Below are 23,155 nucleotides of genomic sequence, written 5' to 3'. Positions count from 1 at the left end.
AACCAAAGTAAGACTTCTATAATAAAGACGAACCGCTCAATAATAACAGAGGAAGAATAAACCAAAGATATCTACCATAATCCAAAAACATGGTGTCATGGTGTAAAAACTAACTAGTACAATATGAGATAAAAATAAATAAGGTATCAAAAAAAGGAACAAATCTATATCTGAATGCAAAATAAATACAATCTAAATAAAGTAAGGTAGTAGTAAACTCCGTAAGGAAGAATCCAACCGCTACTTTGAATAACTCTAAAGTATCGCCTGAAATCAACCACCGTGAGGCGCACTCAAACCTGGATTTGCATTGAAAGAGTTCAATAGGGGTGAGTACCGACCACTTGTACTCAGTAGGTATTATACGCCGACTTATTAAAGTAGATAATAAAGCATACAAATACACAACGAGGGCACGTCACCTGCAATAAAAAAATATCCCAAATTGTTCCCCACACTGTCTCTACTGATAATTTTATAATATTCACATCCGAAACAACAGATACAAAGAAGCATACAAGTAGATAGGTATAACACATACTACTGGCGAAGGAAGAAATACACATAGATAGAAATCACATCAAAAGGAAATAATGAACCACAAAAAGTAGAAAGTAAAATCAAATGCAATGTAGATAATGAAGATGATGATGATAATGATACCTTCCTGACATAGGACCCGTGGGGGGTTTGTTGATCCATATACAACAAATATCTAATACCACTATCCATAACTCCTCTTGGGCACATCAATCCGTAGAAGGTTTTAAAGATGTTACATTTATGTCAGAAAAAGCTAGTGTTCCAGTATTTTCAAAATTTTCACAGTGGTACTGTTGTTTCATGAATGTGTATGATATGAGGATTTAATCCTCATAACCAACAAGAATAAGTATTTCCACATCCAACCAATATAAAAACCAAGTGAGACAATAATCCACTCAATATTTCCATCCATCCATGAATTCAAACATAAAACATATACCAAGAGAGTAAAACAAATTTAAATACACCATTGACACCACACTATGGTTTTTCATTATACAAGACACTGTTAATTAATATCATGTATTCATTGCCAACAATGTCATATAGGACCCAACATGGTAACGTATTGTGAATTATATTCCAAAACCACCAAAGACAACAATATATAGTCCCCTACACGGGCACAACACAATAACTATAGTCATTTTCATTATTAGTTCCAACACCCTTAACATGCTTTTGTATCGACATTAACTACCCCTCCCAGTCTATAAAAATTTAAGCCATAACCTCCCTCGAATGTTGAAAACTTGTTTAGAAGCATTTTATCTGAAGTTGTACTCCTCATGAACGGACTCAAAATCAACTAAACCATATAAATATATAATCTACGTATCGAAAAAAGCAAAGGATACCTATAGTGGCTATCTTTGAGTTGGGGTCAAAACGGAGCCCTGTAATGGGTTTTTCAAAAAAGAAGAGTAAAACCATAACTTTGGTTTTAAAACACTTTCCTCATATTTTTAGCAGTCTACAGCTAAAAACCCATGAGAAAATGAATTCAAAATATGGTCCAAATTGAAAACTCATGTTTAAGATTTACCAACAAAATTCCCCAAAATTCATTTTAAAATTGAGAATTGATGTTTTTTGAAGATGAAATCAAAAGAAAAGTGATAATTATAATATTAGACACTCGTCCAAGTGAAAACGTGTTAAAATTGGGGTCAAAATTAGAGAATTATAATTTTGTAGGCCTTATAGGGAAAAATCACCAATTTCTACCTTTAAATTTCGCGTTTATACAAGAATTACATGATAAAATTTGGAGAAAATAGTTGAAATAGGAGTTATTAAGCTTACCCAAACTTGAAAGTTGAAGGAATGGCTCAAAACTCACTAAAACCTAAGCTCCAAGTCTTAAAAATGGTGAAAATGGAGAAACATGGGTATAAGAGGACCCACGCATCGCATATGTGACCAACGGGTCGCGACGCAGTACCTAGACTGGGGCAGGTATCATATATGTGACCCTATTATCGTATTCACAAGGCTTGTGATCACTACCAATATGTCACGTATGCGACAATAAGTGTTAATCATCCCATCGCGTATGAGATTGGCCAATCGGAAATTCGAGTGTACCAGCACCAGCTGGAGAATTGGAGAATTCCAAGTCTTTGTGGACCATTCGAGATTCATGAATCTCGTGAACGCAAACTAAATATAATTCCCTATCAAATCTGATGCTCCAAATTCAATGGCGTTACCAAAATTTTTAAAAAAGGTTGTTTTGCAAAGTTGACCCCCGAAACTCAATTATACAACTTTCTAAACCGAGGGTTGAAATGAGAATAAAGGCCACAAAACCACACCAACCATGTTACCAACCTAAAATCAACGTTCTAGATCTGCCGGTGCAATCCATTTTGCCATCTGACACACAGATCAAAGAATGTTGAACAAAGTTATCTATATGGCTTCTCAAGCTACCAAAAACCACAATATCACATAAATCAAGCCAAAATGCACTGGGAACCATGCTAATCATCTCCACACTACAAAAATACCATAAAGAGGGTTAAAATGGTCAAATCACATAGAAATTACTATGAGGAGAGTTAAAGTGGTCAATTCAAATAGAAATAACCATGAAGAGGGTTAAAGTGGTCAAATCATATAGAAATGAATATTTCACATAACTAATCAAAAATCAGGTTGTTACATCATCCACTACTAAAAACCTAGTTCGTCCTCTAACTAAAGGCAAGGTAAAAAAATACTTGAATAATCATAAAGCTAGGGATAAGAACTATGCATACTTGACTCGACCTCCCAAGTAGCCTCATCTACAGGTTGATGCTTTCACTAGACCCAAACAACTAGAGTAACTCTAGAATACAATCGCCTGACATCTCCAGCCAAGATGGAGACAAGCTCCTTAACAAAAGACAACCTCTTACCTAACTGAACCGAATCCCAACAAATGACATGAGACTCATCCAGAATCTAACGGTGAAGCATGGAAACATAAATAATTAGATGAACGACTAACAAAGCTGGGTCTAATCCAACTCATAAGCCACATTAAAAATAGTTTGAGGAATCTTTAATGGCCCAATATACCTGAGGCTAAGCTTTGCCCTCTTCCCAAACCTCATCACACCCTTCATAGACAAAAATCAAAGGAAAACACAATCACCAATAATAAATCTCTAGGCACAAAGTCCACGATCTAAATAGTACTTCTACCTACTCTAAGTCATTTGAAGTCTATCATGAATGATCCAAACTCTATCCAAAATCTCAAAAAACAAGTATCTACCTTAAGGTCTAACCTAAGAATCCTCAAACCAACCAACTAGAGAGCGACAATGCCTACTATACAAGGTGTTAAAATTAGCCATATCAATATTGGAAAGGTATCTAATATTATAGACAAACTCCGCCATGGCTAAATGCTGTTCCCACTAACCACCAAACACCATCACACAAGCAAAAAGCATGTCTTCCAAAACCTGAATATTCCACTTTGATTGCCCGTCAATCTGAATTGAAATGCTATACTAAAATCAATTCAAGTACCCAACTCATCCTAAAAGGTCTTCCAAAAGTGATATATGAACACAAAACCTCAATTTGAGATGATAGAGACTGGCTCACTATGAAGACATATAACCTCATAAATATAGATACGGGCTAACCTTACAACATAGAAAAAGACGTAAACGAGAATTAAATGGGTAGATGTGGTCAACCTATCTACAATGACCCAAAAACTATCAAAATCATGTGAAGTACAAGGCAACACAGTCACGATGTCTATAGTAATATGTTCTAACTTCCAATAGGGAATTGGTAACCTCTAAAACAATCCACCAAGCCTCAAATGCTCGGCATTCACCTACTGGCAACATAGGAAACAAGCTACATATCCACTATATATAACCTCATACCAATGCTCCAATCATGTTTCCTTAAGTCACGATTAGTCTTAGTCACTCCCGGATTGATTGAATCCTTGAACAATTGGCCTGCTCCAAAATTAATTTAATTTAATCACACACTCTCAGAATGTAAAATCAGCCTCCAATCCTCAAAACAACATCTGAATTATGTGAGATTCCTTAGTCTCACCACTCAACACCTTATCTCAAATCAATCTCAAACTGGCATCAGCAAACTAATGAGCCAAAATCTACTCCATCAAGTAAGACCTAGCCTCCATGAATGCCAAAATACACATGTGTTAGAATATCGAGCCTAACCACTCGGTTAGCTAAAGACTGAACCTCTAAGGACAAAGAACTCTCGTGGGTCAAAGATATGCCAAGCTACCCATGCTAGTCGACTTCCAACTCAAGGCATCCAAAATCATATTACCCTTTCCCAGATGATAGAGAATAGTCAAGTCAAAAACCTTAAGCAACTCAAGACAACAACATATCCTCAATTAAGATCTTGATGAGTGAAGTATATTAAAGTTTATAATGATCCATAAAAATCTCACAATGAACTCTATATAAGTAGGGCCTCCATAAATTCAATACAAAAATGACCGGTCCCAGCTCTAAATCATTGGTAGGGTAATTTTTCTCATAGGGCTTTAACTGACGAAAAGCATACATAATCACCTGAACCTCTTGCATTAACAAAATACCTAACCCAACACCTAAAGTATCACAAAAGATAATAAATCCCAACCCTCTTTGAGAAATGTAAAAATAGAAGCCGATGTAAACAAATCATTGAGCTTTAGGAAGCTCACCTCACAAGAATCAAACTGTTGAAGGGAAATCTTTTTCTAAGTCAACTTGGTTAACAAAGATTTAATAGATGAGAAAACCTCAAGAAAACATCGGTTAGTAACTTGCTTAGCCAATAAAACTCTAAATCTTAGTGAGAGAAGTAGACTTCGCTCAGTTACAAACAACTGCAATCTTCGTTGGATCAACCATAAAACCTTTTTTAGTCACCATATGACCTAATAAAGAGACAAACTCCAACCAAAGCTCACACATAGAGAACTTAACATATAATTTCTCATCCCTTAAACTCTAAAGAACAATCTAGAAATGCTCCTTATGATGGGCCTCACTTTTTGAATAAACCAAGATATCATTTATAAATACAATAATAAAAGAGTTAAGATACAACTAAAATACTCAAATCATTAATTCCATGAATGCGATTGGGGGATTGGTTAACCTAAAGGACATGATCAAGAACTCATAATGATCGTATCGAGTCCAAAAATCTATCTTTAAAATATTTGAAGCTCTAATCCACAATTTGTGATACGCAAACGCCAAATCAATGCTCTAAAACCTTGAAGTATCCTGAAGCTAATCAAATAAATCATCAATACGTAGGAGAGGATATTTATTCTTGACTTTCACTTTGTTTAACTATCGATAATTAATACACATACACATAAGCCCATCATTTTTTCTTTACAAACTAGATAGGCGTACCCCTAAGTGATACAATAGGTCAAATAAATCTATTATCAAGTAACTATTGCAATTGATCATTTAACTTCTTTGACTTTTTTGGGGCCATCCTATATGGAGGAATGGAAATGGGTTTAGTGCCCAGCAAAAGTCACAACATAATATCGGTACACCCGATCCACCACTAAAGACTCTTCTATGGGTGTAGATACAAGAATAAGCACATTAAGAGGCTCATAAACTAAATTAAAACCCATCATAAAGTACGTAGACAAATAGAAAAAAGTCAATCAAAGATCAAATAATGTATATTCAAGTCTAAAAAATAGAGATAATACATCTAATTACAACATCGGAGGGCTCTACCTCTGGTCTAATGGGAATAGCATAGTACAGTCCATAACCATTGACTGGCCGAACTGCCTTGCGACCCCACTACGGGCTCTACTACATATGTGTCTCACACCTCTACTATAACCTATACCTCTTACGAGTGATATAGAAGTATCTCTAAAAACACAATGATGAAAATCCTTGGCCAACTGGCAGGTCTCATCACACACATAAAAACCTCAATGGCCTAACTCAGTAGAAAAAAATATGACTGTACCTGAGAAGCCACCTAGAACTACTGAACTAGAAGACCCACTACCTAAACTCTAGAAGGCTACCTACACGAGTCTACCATTATAACCATAAAAAATCTAGAGTACCTACCTCAAGAAGCATGACCTCTAAACTCGCCTATAAGGTGCACCCTCTTAGTGCCTCTATAAGATGCTCAAGGAATACCCTTTGTCATCTTAGCATGATCCACTATAATTTTAAATGATTCTATAAATAATACCATCTAATATGTAGATACATCTAACACCTTTACAAACTTATGAATCTTCTTAGATTCGGCGGTAATGCTGGCATAGGAATATCTAGACAAGGCATAAAAATGTGCCTTATACTCTACAATAGTCATAGAATAATGCTACAAGTGATCTAACTTATCCCTCATTCCATTCTTTTGAATATAAGGCACAAACTCTCCAAAATTGCCTTAACAAATTGATCCCAAGTCATCCCAAGAAAATTAAGAGATTTGAAACCAACAAGTGACCCCCACCAATACCAAGCAGTATCTCTCAACTGATAAATAGAATACACAACACCATGAAACTCAAGAAAACCCAGGTTATATAGAATCTTATGATAGTCAAGAAAGAACTCATAGCCATCCTCACCTATAACACTACTAAACCTAGAATAACCTAAACAAGTGAATCTCTCAAACCTCTTCTAATACTTACAAGAGATAATTGTACTTTGAATAAGAGAAGGCATGGTGAATTTAGTAGATTGAGATCCCACCTGCTAAGGTAACATAGATGAAGGCTAAACATTTGATCTCAAAATACTATACTAAACCACAGGTGCTAAAGGAGGAATAACACTTGTAGTTTATGGAGTACAAGAAGAAAATATAGGTATCATTCGAGGATCCATACTCCGGGATAGAGTAAGAACATAAGTCGACTCTAACACTAGTGAAAGTCTAATACTCATAGATGGGGGAACATTATGCACACTTAAAGGAGCACCCACCAAATGGGTCAACAAGTGAATCTACAACCCCTCCAAGACTAGGGTAGAAGAACTCGATGGAACCATAGTAGAACCCATATATCTTAAATTCTAAACACAAAGTTTAGGGGATAGTCCTCTATCACTACTCCTATATGAGGTAAATCCACGTGCCCATCCATTACCTTTTTCTCATCCACGACTCATCATCCACCCTTTATACTAAGCTCTCTCCTCAAATGAAAACTCTATATCTATAACCTTATGAGATCTATACATCACCATCTATTCATAAAAGAGTGATATATAACTTACAATACTAGTTATGAAGAAAATCTAAAAAATAACGAACCAAATGAGGGAAATTTCCTAAAGACATCTTATAGCCTCTAAAAGATAGATACAGATTCCCTCTTAAAGAAATCTTATAGCCTCTCCAATATAGATACAGATGTCTACTTACTGACCGCGAGGCTCTATAAGACACCTCATTCTTACAATATTGATACCAAACCTGGCTTTTCTGATACTAATTTATAATATCCCAAATACCAAGGCTCATGATGGCATATATCATGACAAACCTTGAAAAGTAAGCCTATCACATATATTAATAAAAAAGGGAAAATAAAAGAAATAACCTGAAGTAAGGCTTCTATAATGAATCGAAACAACACAATATAACGAAACCTAAAGAATATAACTGACGATATCATACCATAATCCCAAAACCTTGTGTCACAATATAAGAAATAACTAGTACAACTTAAGATCAAAATACATAAGATATCCAAAATAGGAATAACTCTAATTCTAAATGCAAGATAATGCCATAGTATAATTTAATAAAGGTAGTAGTAGACTTTGAATGTAAGAATCCAATCGCTTCCTTGAATAGATCCAAAGTATCGCCCAAATTCAACCATTATGGGGCACATTCAAACTTAGATCTGCACATAAAATGCATAATAGGGGTGAGTGTTGTCCACCTATACTCTATAGGTATTATAGGACGGCTGAGAAAATCAAAGAATAAAGAATACAAAATACACACTAGTGGTACATAATGTTCAACAAAAAAGGTCCAAAACAATAAACCACACCATCTCTACTAACTATTCTATAATATTCATTATCATACACAACAAATACAAGAAAATCATACAGGTAGACAGGTATAACACATACTAGTAGCAAAGGAAGAAATACACAGAGATAGATATCACATCAAAAGGAAATAATGCACCATAAAAAGTACAAAGTAAAAATAAATACACTATAGAAGATGATGATGATGATGATGATATTGATGATGATGCCCGAAGTTGTCGCACAACCTTTGTATGCACCTATGGAGCTAATCCTCCAAATTTAAGACCCATGGCGGGTTCATCAACGCATATATAATAAATATTTAATAGCAATATCCATAAATCCTCTTTGGCACATCCATCATTGTATAGTTCATGAATGTGTATGATATGAGGATGTAATGCTCATAACCAACAAGAATGTGTATTTCCATATCCAACCAATATACAAACCAAGTCAATAATCCACTGAATATTTCCAACCATCCATGAATGTAAACAGAAACCATATGCCAAGACAGTATGCCAAAATTAAATATACCATTGATACCACATTAGGGTTTTTCAATGTACAAGGCACACCTAATATCATGTATTCACATCTAACAATCTTATATAGGACCTCCATATGGTCACACATAGTAAATAATATTCCAAAATAACAAAACACAATAATATATAGGCCACCACACGAGCACAAGAGAATAATTATAGCCATTTTTTAGATTATTTCCTAAACCCTTAACATGCTTATGTAGCAGCATTAACTACTCCGCCCAGTCTGAAGAAAGTTAAGCAATAATCTACCTCGAATATTGTAAACCGGTCCAAAAGAATTTAATCTGAATCCTTAATCCTCAAGAACGGACTCAAAAACAACAAAAATAGTGAAATATTTAACACATTTTGAGTTGGGGTCAAAATAAACCTTCAAAATAGGTTTTTTGGAAAAGAAGGGTAAAATCATAACTTTATTTTTGACACATTTTGCTAACTTTTTTAGGGGCCTACTTCTAAAAATCTAGAGAAAATAAGGTTAAACAAGGTCCAAATTAAAGAAAAATCTTGTTCAATCTTTACCGGCAAAAATCCCTAAAATTCATTTTAAAATCAAGAATTGATGTTAATTTGTAGATGGAATAAAAAATTAAGTGACAATTATAAGATTAGACACTCACACAAGTTAAAATGGGTTGAAATAATGGTCAAAATCCAAAAACTATAATTTTTTAGGCCTTACGATCCAAAATCTCTACTTTCTACCTTTAAATTTCATGTTTAAAAAAGTATTACAAGATAAAATTTAGAAAAAGTAGTTGAAATAGGTGTTATGAAGCCCAACCAAGCTTAAAAGTGGAAGAATTGGCTCAAAATCATGAAACCCTAAGCTTCAAGTCTAAAAAATGGTAAAAATGGCAAAGCATGGGTATATAAAGGACCTAAGCATCACATACATGATCACCGGGTCGCGTATGTGGTACCTGGACTTGGGGCAGATATCGCATATATGATCATGTAATTGCATTTATAGGGATCATGATTGCAACTAAGATTTCGCCTATGCGACACTTGGTTCTAATCAGCCGAGTCGTGTGTAGGACTAGCCAAATCATGAATGTGGGTGCTCACGCACCAGTTTGAGACTAATAGAATTTTAAGTCTCTACGGACCCCTCGGAATTCATCTAGCAGCTTGTGAACACAAATGAACTATGCTTACCTATAAAATTCAATGCTACAGAGTCGATGGAGATATCAAATTTTTGAAAAAATATTATTTCACAAAGTGGACCCCCAAAACCCAATTTCACAATTTTTAGAACTGAGGGTCGAAATGAGATATAAAATCCATAAAATCACACCAATCATTTTACCAACCTTAAATCAACATTTTAAATCTAATATCATAGTCTGTTTTTCCATCTAATGTACAAATCAAAAAAATATTGACCAAAGTCAACTAAAGGCTTCTCAAGACACCAAAAATTATATTACCCCATAAATCACTCTGAAATGCACTAAGAACCTTACCAATTATCTCCACACTCCAAAAATACCATAAAGCAATCATGGGTAGGTGTAAGATTGTCAAATCACATAGAATTAATATTTCACATAACTTATCAAAAGTCAGGTCGTTACATGACCCTTAGTATCTCATTCTTTTTTGCCTTAATTTCTATTGCTACTACATCTTTTAGTATTATTTATCCCAACACTTTTCTATTTTTAATCATATTGCATTAACCTAATTTAGTTTAGGATTTGCATCACTAAGTATATCACCAGGAGGTATAATATTTAGTACATACGCAAGTTGACCAAAATGGCATTCTATTTATCAAAGTGCCAAGTCATTATTTCTAGAATAGCTTTCATATTTTTCTTAATTCCTATTGTCTTACTTATCAGTATTTTAATATCAATTTTTCATGTATTGTATTTATTTCATTAAATTGATATACCTTTTGTGAACCTTGTTGCTAATATTGGTTTTGAATCTAATTACAGCCCTATGAAAAGTTTGGGTGCTTTATCTATTTTAGCCATAAAAGTTTAATTTTCTATTTCATTTGATGTATAGCTCACAAAATATATGGACTCTAGATTGGCTCAACATATATCATGTGTGTGATTTCCTCATTTGATCTCGCAAAACAACACTGCTTGCTGCATTTGCTAAATATAAGCTTAGGCTTGCACTTGGCCATTAGTAAGTTGCTTGGATTACTTAAGTTGTTGTTCATAGTATTGATATATTCTTTTAGATTCATCATCATATCAACATCAATAATCCCTGTAGTCTTTTAACAATATTTCTACAAGACTCATGTTACAACCCAAACTCTAAAATACAATCAAAACCATTCTTTGAGTTTGTATGGATCTTAATCTAACGATTTTAAATTTTTATATAGGTTTTGATATAAATTCCATTTTTAATAACTTTGAATATAAACTAAGGTCATAGGAAACCTCATGATCAATGTTATGTTAAAAGCTTTTTTACAGTTTGAGTTTTCATATAAGATTTTTCTAGGGTAAACTTCAAACAAGAATTTACTCCAACAATATAAAGGGTATTTTATCTCATGACCCAAAAATTGAAGGTCTGCAACTACTATTACAATGCCACCAACCATTTGTCAATTGATATTAGAGTAAAAAGTTAGGACCATTTTATGAGGAAGTGTCCATCTGCCAACGGATAATGGATGAAGTGAAAAACCATCACACGAAGGATGTCTCATTATTGGAACTCATCATTCTTATCTAGTGAGGAAAAAAGAAGTCCCACAACTTAATGGTTTAGAGCACGATCCGTTGTAGGAACCATGATTAATCATTTGAACAACCTAATGAGTTTTTCAACACATTTAAAGAGTTTTTTGAGAGATAGTTTTGGTCTTTCATTACCTAATACGAAGTTTTGTCCTTTCCTTACCCACAAGACCTCTCTCTATAACTTTAATATCCAAGAAGGGTTATTTATTATGAAAATTTTGTAAGTTCTTTCTAAAAGCCCTCCACTTCTCCTAGAAATCAGGAATGTATAAAAGGGGTTTCTCTAACTCCAGAATCTAAAATCTTGCATGTTCCATATTATCTCCAAGAATTTCTTCTTTTTTATGTATGTAGGACTTCAATAAGGAATTACTTTGAAATGACCCTCTAGTTCATTTTCTCTATTTCTATAATTTTTTTTGTATCCCATGCTTTATCATAGTGATATAAGTTATTTATGGCTTTCTAGAATCATTGGCTCAATTCTCATATAGTTCTATTAGGTTTTAAGCACATGTCCATATTTTGGAGCTTTTAAAGTTGAGAGATTTGTTTTTGGCTATAAATCTTAGTAAATAGCCTTAGATGAGAATTCTAAAAGTTTTTCTATCTCTAATATTGGATTTTAGTCTAGTGGGACCCTTGGTCCTTATCCAAAGGTTTTCGGGTCATTTTAATTTATTGGATGGATGAATTTTGGTGAAAACCAAAACATAAGTGTGGGACCAACTTTTTCTCAAAATAACCTTGAATAGAAATTTTAATTCTTTTGTTGAGTCTGGAATATCGATTTGGTAAGGTAGAATAGTTCATTTACATTCATTGGATTCCAAACAATACTCGAGGACCTATCGAAAGAATTTGTAACTTGGAAAAGTTGTTGGTGCTGATGCACGAGGTGAAAGCTAAAATTGGCCTTAATATTTGTATTTCCTTGGCTGCGATCACGAGGGTTAAGAACTCTAACTTGTACATTCATGGGTGAGCCTTTCAAATCAAAAAGAGAACACTGACATAGTCGGTCCATCCTTCTTCATCGATATCATAATGGACCAAACATATTTGTAAAGACCTATCTGAGTTAGCTCCTTTATTTATGAGGCATCTTGAGATTGGGAAGGACCCTATGAAGGAACCCAAAAGTATATAAATATTTTCCTTCACTTACACCTTTCCTAATTGTAAGACCTTAGCAGAGACGTTGAGAGCTCAAAAATAGTTGCATAACCTTGGATTGGGGTTGGAAATATCGAGATGGTCATTCATATTTGTCACTTCTTAAGCTTTTAGCCTAAATGTCTAATCTTTTCTTTTGTTTTTCTTGGTGTTTGGGTTTGTTTTGAGCACTAATTGAGTTTCAATTTTGCTAAATTATCAAGCACGATTTCCTTATCCTACAAGGAACCACATGATGGATTCAATTTCTAAATTCTATTAGTGGGCCATAAAAGACTAGTTTAACCCAATTTTTAGCCAGAAGATGCACATTAAAATATAAGTCTCATTTTGCTTGTATTATTATGAAGATTATAATTTTGATTAGGTGACATTATTCAAAGTTTGAAGAGTAGAGATGAGTATTTCATGGACAGTTTAAGAATATGGTTTTCCTTTTAGGTGAGCTACAATCTACTATTTCCTATGAGATTATGTATTATGTAGATTGTATGCTAGTGGGGGTTGTAGGATAGGTTTATAGATAGTTGTATCTTTATTTAACCTATTTAGGTTGATTTTGGAATAGAATTTTGAGAAAGCCTGAGCCTTTAATACTATTACATTTATAGGGCTAGGTTAAGCTTGAATATATAAGTTTGAACTTAGGTTGGCATTAGGGATCCATAATATATGATTTATTGTAATACTTCATTCTTTTGGTAATATTCTTCCATTAGAACCTCCCAGTATCTTGATGCCTTTATTTACCTTAACTTTCTAATTTTAACATTAATATTCTTTTAATTTGAATGTAATTGGGCTCAATGCCTTGGTTAGAGGACTCGTTGTATACATGTTAGTTCTCTATGCTTTGAAAGAGATGTGGCTTTGTTTATAGATTATGCAATTAAATTTCTTTTATTTGGATACAAGTGATGGCATGCATATATTGTTGGGCCTAGTTATGTTATTGTTTTTCCTCTTAAATTACTATTTTATTCTTTGATTATTATTATATAGCTTGTGGCAGGGTAGATATTAGAATGTACTAGATTTTTAGGTATGTCTTACGGTCACTTTTTCATTTAGTATTACTATTCATGGTATTAGTCACCTTGATGCTTTCTTAATTTACGAAGGATGCTTGGTGCATTCTATATTGTTGAGTTACCTTAATGTGATTCTTCTACCGATTTATGTTGTTAAGAAAACTCCCTCAAGTTAGTACCGTTGTATTTAGCATCTTATATAGTATTATTATATATTCAATTCTTCTCTAGCTACTCTTTTGTATAACACCTTTATTCCTTGGCACTATAGATCTCCTTCATTATACTACTATTGAATATTGATTAGCTTTATATTATACAGGAATCTCATCCCTAGATGTTGGGAAAATATGGTAGTTAATTATTACTACTCTATTATCCTTGTTGTGTTTGTTTTCTTAAATGTTTCTTGTAATTTATATTTTTGGCTCATGTTGTTTTTTATACTTGCATTATATTTGTAGATCGGTATGACCTAGGAATACTGAGTACCTCATGTTTGGTAATCATAAAAAACTTTTACATCTTATGTATCTTTCATATTATAGGATGTGTTCTCGCTGCTAACATGTACATCATGCGGAATTGTCATGGATCAGATATTAGCTTGTTATTCATTGTTTTAGGCTATGGGTTAGCCCACCTATTGATGGTTTATAGTAGTCATGAACTAAGAATTAGGCTGTGATAATTTGATATTAGAGCACTACATTCACGGTGTTATTGGGATAAGAGTAAAGTTCCTATTAGAGTCATGTAGATTGGTACAATGATGTTCATAACTTGTCTTTGGGGGTATTTAGGGAATTTTTAGGAAATCCCATTTTTCATTTCTTTATTATGTGTCTCAACTTTAATCAATGTTAAACTCCACTCCTTACTAGATCAATAGTGCAAGATTGTTGTAAAGGGTGAATTCTTACCTTATATTCATAATAAAACCAAGAAATATGTGTTAATCTAGTTTCCCAAGCTCCCACACACTTCACTTTTAAGCTCCCACACACTTTACTTTTAAGCTCTCACACTATTTTAGGATTTAACTCCTAAGAGGCAAGACGAAAAATGAGCAAAAATAGGCCCAAAATTATTTTTTATTATGTTGATTTTTCTGCAAAGATATAGCTAAAAAGCTAATTTTTAAAGTCAATTCGGCCTTCGATGGGGTGCCCGAAATTCATTCAGAGCCCAATAGATATAATTAAACTATGCAACCACACTAAATTGACGTTCTGAACGCATTGGCAAAGTCGAATTATCAACAAAGGACATCATTTTCAAAAAGTTGACCCCCAAAATCCAAAATCATAATTTTCCAAATCGAGGATCGAAATGAGATTTAAAAATTGTAAAATCATACAAAATATGCAAACACCCTAAAATCAATATTTTGGATATACTAGCAAGTCAAATTTTCCATCCAAGGTCATTTTGACAAAATCTAGGTCCCATACCCAAGTTTCTAATTTTTCAACTTTCCGATCAATAGATCGAAATGATATTGGGTGCACTGAAATCCTATCCAAAGGTTTACCTAGCCTATAATTGATATTATGGAGCTTCTGGCATAGTCCTTTCAGCCATCCATCGAAAGGATCAAAAGTAGGGATGTGCAAAAATCAAACCAGCCGATAAACCAAACCGATAAAGATGTTATTGGATTATTAGTATTGGGTTATTGATTTAACAGTTTTTATTGGTTTTATAAAAAAATTTATTAGGTAAATGGGTTGGTTTCGATTTTAGCTTATTGTGTTATCGATTAAACTGATAACCTAATAAGGATATACAAGATTACCTTAATTTATGGTATATATATAAATAATTATATTACTTATGTATAATATATATATATATATATATATATATATATATTATACACTACTTATTCACAATTCAGTGATTCACAAAGTATTATCCTTTTCAGGGCAACAAAGGCACAATATAAATCACGCGTATTGCCATATTGGAAAGCTTGAAGCATCCAATAGCTTACAATAGTTAGGATTTAGTTTTTTTCTAACTAAAATTCAGTTCAAGTTTGAAGATTCTTATTAAAGAAAACGCATTGCGTAGGAGTTTGGCAACAACTAAAATTCTATTTTTTATGCTAGTTGTTACTATTTCTATTTTATGAGAATTTTCTTATTAGTTAAACCAAAATCAAACCGCTAAGGACCAAAAACTGATAAACCAAAAATCGATAAAAAATATCTTATTGGTTGGTTATTGATTTTGTGTATTTAAAAACTGAAAACCAATAAACCAAACCAATAACGCATAAAACCAAAGCGAACCGACCGATACATACCCCTAATTGAAAGATATCCCCATAAGTCTAAATAAGGCTTTTAGAGCCATAAACAACCATAATATCGAATAAATGGTACCAAAATGCATCAAAAATTATGTCAATCACTTCCACACTCTAGAAATACCATATTGCAACTACGGAGAGGGGTAAAATAGTCAATTTTTATAAAAACACAAATTTCACATATTTTATTAAATTATTAGATTGTTACAAGGAGGTTGTATAGATCAGCATGAAGGTGTAAGTCCCAAGGGAATGAACACTGAAAATCACGTTTCCCAACATTGGAGGTCTGTATGACCATGTGCTTGATGTACACTTGATATATGTATTTGGGATGGCTATTGCCATGGTAGCTTTAGTTTTCCCTTGGTTCGTGTGGCTAATACGTATTGGGGCCCTTTCAACAAGGGGAGCTAATCCTATTTAACCAATGGGTTCCCTTAAAACAGATTGAGCTGCACAGTCCAGGTTAATAGTTTTAAAACTCTCATGTTCATGACCCTTACTCTATCCCGGCATCCTATATAGGTATATATGAATGTGTACGTGTGAATTTGATTAATTTTGGACATGGCATTATATTATTACTTTCCTTGAGTTACATGTCAGTGCTTATCCCACTGACTGTCCTAGGAAGCTATATCATTTCATGATGTAGGGTTCGAATACTTTTCTGTTGCTCTTGTGCAGCATTAGGTAGTTGACCACGTTTGTTGAGTTGTTGTGAAGTGGTGAGCCTCCATCCTTTGGAAGGCCTTATTCTTTCCTTATTAACTGAGTACTTTTGCATTTTTTTGGTCATAGTCGGGGCAATGTCCCGACTTATTTGGGTATTTTTAATTTTAGAGACGATTGTGGACAAGTGTGGGTTGGTTGTTTTTCTTACTCTTAGTTTCATTAGAGTTATCTATTTATCTTTTTATTGCGGTTGATTCGATTCCACTTTATCTTTATTATTATTATTGTGCTCTTGGGTTTAGGCTAAGGGGGGTGGTATCAGGTTCATGGTGGACTTGAGATACCCTTCATGACTTAGCCCTGGTTCAAATCGTGAAATTTATACTTAGTATGAATGTTTTTAAGCTTATGATATATTACTCTTAGCATGAAGTTTTTACTTATTTCATTGACCCCCATATACTTAGTGCATTACAGAAGTACTGACCATATATATGTTTTTGTGGCTACATTGTTTTATTATATAGGTAATACTTGAACCTCATAACACCAGGATTAGACAGCTTGCAGCTTCCAACCAGCAAGTGATGAGTTCTATTTATCTGAGGACTCTAGTCAGTAATAGGTCTAGTATTTTATTTTTATTCACTTGTAGCTACGTATCATCAGTATTAGTAAAGGCTTCATAAACTCAATCAGAGTTGATGTATTCAGTTTTAGTTTTCTATTGTATAATTAGTGTTGTAAATATTTTAAATAGTAATGTATTGAACAAGTTCAGCTAATGGCATCTCTTTCGCTTGTTATTTCAAGTTTTATGTAACTTATTCAATTACTCATGAATTATTCCATTATCATGGTTTGTATTGGGATCACTTATGGTTATAAGCACCGTGTGATGTCTAGGGGGTAGTGTCGGGATGTTAGAAGGAAGGATTAAATAATACAGTGGTCATCCAATTACAAATAAGAATAGTACATGTAATAACTTCTGATGCCTCTACCACAGGCCTACCTGGAAAAGCATAGATATGGGCCCTACTACTAGTCTGAGCATCACCCTAGTGACCACTACACCCACCCTATAGATGACTTCTACCATTACCTCCACCTATCGTACTTGCTGGAACCAGAGCTCAAGGAGCCTTCTGTTATCTAAACTAACCATACTACCTCAGATTAGGACAATACCTCTTGATGTTACTAACTCCACCCCTCTCATAGCATATATTACCAAGGAGGGTCGCTAAGCTGATGAAGATAAAGTGATGTAACAACCAAAGTCTGAAGATGATTCACTAACCCTTGATGGACCCTTAACAGACACCTGCATCACTGACTAAATGGGGTGAGCATTGTATCTTGTGAACTCTGACTCCTATAATAAGAACCACTAAAACTTCCCCTTTTGCGGGCCTTCTTTATTGTCGTCTTGGCATAACCCTCTTTCCTTACACCCTCCACCTTCTTAAGAAAATCAACCATTTCTTGAAAAGACTTACCTAAAGATGTCATCTCAAGAGCAGAAATATTTAAATGTTTATTCAAACCCTTTACAAAGAGAAAAATCCTCTCTTTCTTAGTTTTCAATAGCTAAGATGAATATCAAGACAATGAATGAAATTTATCCTCATAGTTTGCAACTGACATACTTCCCTCCTCAATATTAGTGAACTCATCCCTTTTCTTATATCTCAATATATGAGACACATCATTCTCTAGAAAAAGTGAATAAAATGAAGTCCAAGTCAGTGGAGACAAACCTTCAGTCCTATACTATACATAAGTTCTCCACCATATCTTAGTATCTCCCTAAAACTTAAAAGTGACTAATTAAATACCATAACTTTCAAACGCACCCATCTTATGAAGTCTTTCATATTAATAAATAATAAACTCATAAGTATCATAAGACTCGGTGCCATAAAAAATAAGAGCTTTCATCTTGACAAACTTGCAAAATAGATTATGCTTATCACCAGTCATCATGAAACCTTATATTTGTCTTGGAAAAATATCTAGCCCTAACACATCTTTCTTTCAAGGAGATACAACATTAGCATGCTTCACCCCCAAATATTAAACTATGGGTACAGCAGGCATAGTCTTGGTTCCTGGCCAACCACTTATAAACCTCAAAACCTTATTAAATCATATTGGGTGTTATTTTAATTGGAGTTACACCTTCCTAAACTGGTGTGACCTTATCATAAACCAACATCCACCCATTCTATACAGGTATCACTCTATCCTGTGCTATCTCAGGTATATCCTAATATGGGGAAGGATAAATTAACCTCTCTCTAGCTGGTCTCATCGCCTGAGGTCTGTCCCTGGTTAGTGCTTCTCTTTTTCCTCTACCTCATCCTTCTCTCACATGTCCTCTACCCCAAATTATAGCCCCAGCAGTTGGTCAAGCACCTCAACTCTAGTTTTATTTGCTTATACTATCACCATCTGTGAGAATAAAAATAAAAGAAATCAGATACCAATTGGATTTGCTAGATACCAATTGAAATCAAGTAATATCACAGAATAAAGAAGAATTTGAATTTCCCTAGTGTCATGTAGCCTTTCGAAGAAATGAACAGACATCCCCGTGCCATTCCACAATACTCTACTAGACATATCCTTGTATAATGAGATCGACAAACCTAGGACTCTAATGTCACAACTCAAATAGCCATGCATGGCACCCACGCTAATCTTCTTGTGGTAGAACTATCTAACCCGAACCATTACCTAATCATTTAGTAAATATTAAGGCGAGATTATCATAAAAACCAACCTAATGATAAATAATCCTAATCTAATCATTATTAATACTAAAATCATAAAAACTAACTAAAATTTTGAAGGCCTAAAAGTTATCGTACAAGAACTTTTAAAATAAAACCATGTTGATAAGTAGTGATTTTACTACTCATTTACATCCAACATTCATACACTTTACCTTGATTTAACTGATTTAGTGAGACATAAGTATAAGTAAGTGCACTAATATCCACTCTTTTTAGGCATAGAGCAGAAAAGATAGAAACAAGTGGATTAAAGCTTGAAATGATCAAAAGGGAGTAGAAGAAGTGCAGTTGAATACTCACAGCCAAAAGGACCTCGAGTATCACACTCGCGGGTAGATCATTGTGATTACTATCAACCAAGCAGAGAACATATTTAGCCTCTGGTAATGTGATCGCGGTCCAATGTACACAATCACAAATCAAGAAAATTAGCTAGCATCACGCGATCGCTCGGTCATTACCGCGACTGCAATTATATATCGCAGTCAATCCCCATGACCACAACATAGTGGACTAAATGAAGGAATGGTAGTTTGGTAAATTGTGCAGTTGAGTCAAGATTTAGATGGAGATTTAAAAATACTCTAGAGGAAAAGAAGGAAACCCTAGAATTTGGGGGAGAGAAAAAAAAGTTTAGATAGTTTTTATATCATTGTGATTTTTGTTTCTAAGGAGAAATTATTGAAATTGGATTATGGAATTGAATATTATTTCATCCTCTCTTATTATGAATTCCATGGATGCATTACTTGGTAACTTTCTTTTACCTTATCAAATGAGTAGCTAATTTCTTTAGTCTTGATATTATGTTGAACTAGAGTGTGATTGTGCGTAGGTGTTGTTGTGTTTGCCTAGTTGTTGAGTATGGATTTCACCATTGCTTGAGTTTATGTGTTGCAATTTAATGGGTAAAAACTCCAAATATTCAAATGGGTTTGATGGGTGAAAGCTCCAAGATCTAGAAACCCTTTGTCATACTCAAAAGAGGGATTTAGGCAAATATTGGGTAACCCATGACATCCTCAAAAGAGGGTTATTGGGGGATAAAGAAATGTTGAACAACTAAGCCTATGGTTTACTACCCTTTTCAATACTAGAAATAAGTTTTTAGGGAGTATAAATCATATCAAGAGCATGATCTTAGAAATATGGATGCTTGGTTAAGGTTTTGGGTGGTTATATAAACTCCACAGTTGTTAGGTGCTCGAAAGGGCCAATGGGTGAAATCGTTGTGGTTTTGTCGAAAGATTGACCCCAATGACCTTCGACCTAGCCTATCTGTTAATTGATAACTAAATCCCATGATAAACCAAATTTCCCACATGCTCCACCTCTAAGGATACATAATCCCAAGATTCCTCCAAATCTTGAATTCAAACCAAAGATATCATTCAACACGTACTAGTCAGAATTTGTTGAAGAATTTTTAAACAAATCCCCCCATTTACTTATACATGTAGTTTCCATTAGCACTTTGGGTAACCTCATAGTAACTTGCGTACCTGTAGGTTTGAAGTCTATATCATTTACTCCTCGAGATTCAACCCCAATTTACATTAGGTTACTTGACAATGACTGCCTCACCCCTCAATTATGGAAGTGAGTTGAGCGTTATCAAAATGGCACGTTGCCGGGAAGTGAAATATAGATTTCACTTTTTTGGTGCTTATCTTACTTAGGAATACTCGAGTGAGGCCATTTAATTTCTTTGTTGTTTTTGATCATTGAGTAGGTGAAAGTTAATTGTTCCCAAGTCATCATGAATTATGAGGACTCAGTTTGTTGTGGAGCCGGAGATCATGAAAGTGCAATTCTTATTCCCCTCATCGATGAGCATGGACGATTCTATGTAACAAATGTGATGATAGCATTGCTCCATCTAAAGGAAATTTTTGAGGGTGAAGCTCATAAAGACCCAAATACTCACTTAAAGGGTTTTATAGAAGTTTGTGCTCCATTCAAATTTGTACATATATCCCAAGAATTTATTTGGCCTCGCCTTTTTCCATTCTATCTCATAGGAAAAGTGATACAGTGGCTTAGATATTTGCCTACCGGATCGGCCACTTCATGGACAAGTCTCATGGAGGTCTTTCTAAGCTAATACTTCCCACCATCTAGAAAGCTACGGTTGAGGTATGAGATTGTTAAGTTCTGCCAATACCACAAGGAATCATGGTACGATGCTTGGGGAAGGTTTAAAGAAACACTTTTGAATTGCCCCGTGCATGAGGTACCGGAGAAGATTCTTCTTTAAATATTCTATCGAGCATTGGACCAACAAAACAAATCCATAGTGGAAAATGTATTTAATGGATCATTCATAAACTCATCATACGGGATTGTTTCAAAAGTCTTAGACCAAGTAGCAATTTGGTGTAAGGGTAGGGATATAAAGGATGTTGAGGTGGCTATGGGGGATCCCTCCTCATACTTTGTGTGCAATGATGGGAAAGAAGAAGAATAAGAAACTGAAGAAAAGGTGAGCAAGGTAATGGGATACCTTAAACACCTACTTGATCAAATATTAGGAGACTCAATGGAAAGTGTAAGTGATATAGATGCAATAGAAGTTAAGACTTGTGAAGACAAGGAGGAAGAGGTGATGGGTGATGAGCTAGGGATGACACCTGGGAACTCGAAGGGCTTCCATATTTCCCCACAAGGTCAAGATGGGAATCAAGGTTGGAATTAAAAAAAATAAACAAGGAACATCTTGAAAAGAAAGAGGAGATTGATAGAGAGATTTTAGCGTGAATCTTAAGAAATATTGAGAGGAACAGAGAAATGGTAAATGAAATGCGAAGTGAATTCTCAATTCTCCACCAAACGGTTGCATCTCACTCCTCTACTTTTCAATAAATCGAGACAAAAGTAAGAAAAATATCAAAGTATTTAATGGAGTGGCATTGTGAAGAAACACAAAATGGATATGCGTCAAACGCAAAAAGAAAAAAGCCCAATGTTGAGGATTAAAAGTTAAAAGAGAGATCGATAAGGAAGCCTATTAATAATGAATGTAAAATTATTTTTATTCCCCCAACTCCCATGTGTCCACCTTTCAAAAAATGACCATTGAGGAACGGAAAGCATGATTGATGAGTGGTGATTTTACCACTCATTCGCACTCAGTTTTAGTGCATATTACCTTGTCTCAAATGAGTAAATGAGTCATGATTGTGATTTAATGCACTAATATCCACTCTTTGCAGGTATAAGAGTTAAAAAGACAAAGATATGTGGATTGGAGCTTGAAAGGATCAAAAGGTAGTAGAAAAAGTGTAATTAAAGACCTGCAGTGAAATAGCCTCAGTTACTGCAGTCGCAGTACATTAGGCACGATCGTGGTCAGTCAATATGGTCAATCAACTACGACCGTGAAAGCCAATCGCGGTCGCGTAGCTGCTGCCGCAGCCAGACTGCGCAATAGCGACTTGGCGAAAATGTTCAGCCCATGGACAAAATTGAAATTACATGTGTTGATCCCAATTTGAACAAAAAGACTCAAACCCTAATTTCATATATCATTCATTCCATCACTATTCCATCTTCCCCCAATTTTTCAAGGTTTTTGGCTTGAGACTTTGTAGCCTCAATTTTTAGAGAAGAAATATTGTGTAAATTTTGAGTGAAGATTACATTGGAGACTCTCTAAGTGGAAGATTTGCTCGATTTTTGGCTTGAGACTTTGTAGCCTCAAATTTATACTAGAAAATCCCAAAAAGAAATATTAGTGTAGGAACTCACCTCCCCCATTTTAT

Source organism: Capsicum annuum, chromosome 6, assembly GCF_002878395.1.
Source record: "Capsicum annuum cultivar UCD-10X-F1 chromosome 6, UCD10Xv1.1, whole genome shotgun sequence".
NCBI lineage: Eukaryota > Viridiplantae > Streptophyta > Magnoliopsida > Solanales > Solanaceae > Capsicum > Capsicum annuum.
Note: the sequence above shows the minus strand (reverse complement) of the source record.